Below are 2,490 nucleotides of genomic sequence, written 5' to 3' on the forward strand. Positions count from 1 at the left end.
AACTCATTCAATCCTTACAGTAAGCCTGTGGGGGAGGTGCTACTGTCACTCGAGAGCCACAGAAGGCAGGCGCACAGCTGTCCTGCAGCAGCGCTGGGGCAAGGACCCAGGACCAGCTCCAGACATCACATCCACCATCACCATATTCTGCTTCACTATCAAACAAAAAGGTGACATTATTACAGAAAAAAGAAAGAAAAAAAGAAAAAAAATCCCTTGTAATTAAAAACAAGGAGTTTGAAAGCCAAGGATTTACTAATCATTATTAAAATATGATATCTGGTGAGGAAGAAAATAGATGAGTATAACACTTCTCCCCTACCCTTAAAATATCAAGTTAAATTTGTTATTGACATAAAGTCTTTAAAAAATAAGGAATATTTGTAGTTATCATGCAAGATTGTGACAAGATGATAAGCAGCAAAAATGTGGAACTAGCTGATGTTTCTGAGAATAAACTTATGCCTTCCGTTTTGTGTCATGAGGACTGCGCGAGCTTTAGGGCCATGCTGAGGGTGAGAGGCCCAGACACTTCCTCCCCCGGAACTGATTTTTAAGATGTTCTGTCCCCATTTACAGATAGGAGCATCCAGCCACGCTCACGGACCTGTGAAAAGCTCTGAAGGAGGACAAAAGAATAAAAAAAAAAATTTTAGAGACTCTCAAAACTCTTCATGATGTAGTTATTGGTCAAAATTAATTATTTCTCCAGAAAGCCTTCAATTTTGAAAGAAACCGCTAAACATATTGACTGCAATCCAAACCTTAACGCTCTGCCCAGAATTGAAATTAAAAAAAAAAATCAGTATGTTTTTCTTAATATGAAGTGCTTCAGTAAAATATACTTATTATAAAACATTCAACCACACAGAAAAGTACACAGAATAAAGACAGTTTGTGTTTCTATAAGACAACTCATCACCAGCTAGAACAAGACTAAACAACTGAACTCCCATCTAAAGAAAAGTCCTGGGCAAGGCACCATAGCTCACACCTGTAATTCTAGCACTTTTGGAGGCCAGGCTGGGAAGATCGTTTGAGGCCAAGAGTTCAAGACCAGCCCGAGCAACTTAGTGAGAACCCCCATCTCTACAAAAAATAAAACAAATTAGCCAGGCCTGATGGCTCGAGCTTGTGTCCCAGCTACTGGGGAGGCTGTGACGGGAGAATAGCTTGAGCCCAGGAGTTGGAGGTTGCAGTGTGCTATGATGATGCCACTGCACACTAGCCGGGGAACAGAGTGAGACCCTGTCTTAAAAAAATAAAGAAAAATCTTCATGTCAATATTTCTTTAATATCTAATTGTAATACTGTTATTCACATTTTTATTCCTCCAGATAAACTAATTCTTTCTTTTTCCTGGAAGTCTCATATGTGTGTCTCAACTTCCCGTTTTCCCTATCCCAAAGCTGAAAATGTCTCTTGCCAAGCTAGGAGGCAACACAGTACGGGCTTTCAAAATATAGGCATTGAAATCAGACATCTTGTCCTGAGCCCAGCTCCATCACTTGCTACGTAACTTTGAGCAAGTTAGTCAACTTTTCTAAGTTCCGGTTTATTCATGCGTAAAATGAGGATAATGTTAGCACTTACCAAGGGGTATGTCAAATCCAAACTATATTAACTATGATGTCAGCGCATACTAAATATGCAATGTTAGTGATTACTAATATAATTATTTCAAAATTACCTTGAGTCATTTTCCAGAGATCGGAGAACATTTGGAGCTACCAAAGTTGTCTAGGAGAAACTCAGAGACAATAAATGTGGTTTAATCCCCACAGGTTTTTTGTTTGTTTGATTCTGAGACAGGGTCTCCTTCTGTTGCCCAGCTAGAGTGCAGTGGCATCATAACAGCTCACTGCAGCCTCCCAAGTATTTGGGATGACAGGAGCACACGGCCACACACGGCTAATTTTTCTTATTTCTTGTAGAGACAGGTTCTCACTAAGTTGCCCAAGCTGGTCTTGAATTCCTGGCCTTAAGAAAATCCTCCCATCTCAGCCTCCCAAACTGCTGGGATTACAGGCGTGAGCCACCAGGCCTGGTCCACAGTCTTTCTATTATAAAACATTGGATGGGTTCTTGGGGGATTGTTCTTTCAAACCAATGGCACATGTGAATTTGTTTCTATTACCATAACAGATTCCCTCTGGGTAATCCCGGTTCTCAATGCTCCTTCTCCATAGAATGTTTATTTTTTCTCCTTTTATTCTAGGAGTCAAATTTTCTCACAGTTATAGCCTAAGAATGTGTTCTTATTTGACACTTAATTATATAAACACAGCATGTAGAGTAAAATACTGTTTCTTAATGTTTTATAATTTTTCTCTGCTGTAAGATTTAAAAACATAGAATTTCACGCCAGGCGTGGTAGCTCACCCCTGTAATCCTATCACTCTAGAAGGCCTAGGTACGAGGATCACATGAGGACAAGAGTTCTAGACTAGCCTTAGAAAGAGAGAGACCCTGTCTTTTTTTTTTTTTTTT

Source organism: Propithecus coquereli, unplaced genomic scaffold (genome assembly GCF_000956105.1).
Source record: "Propithecus coquereli isolate 6110/MARCELLA unplaced genomic scaffold, Pcoq_1.0 Scaffold124, whole genome shotgun sequence".
In the NCBI taxonomy this organism is placed as follows: Eukaryota; Metazoa; Chordata; class Mammalia; order Primates; family Indriidae; genus Propithecus; species Propithecus coquereli.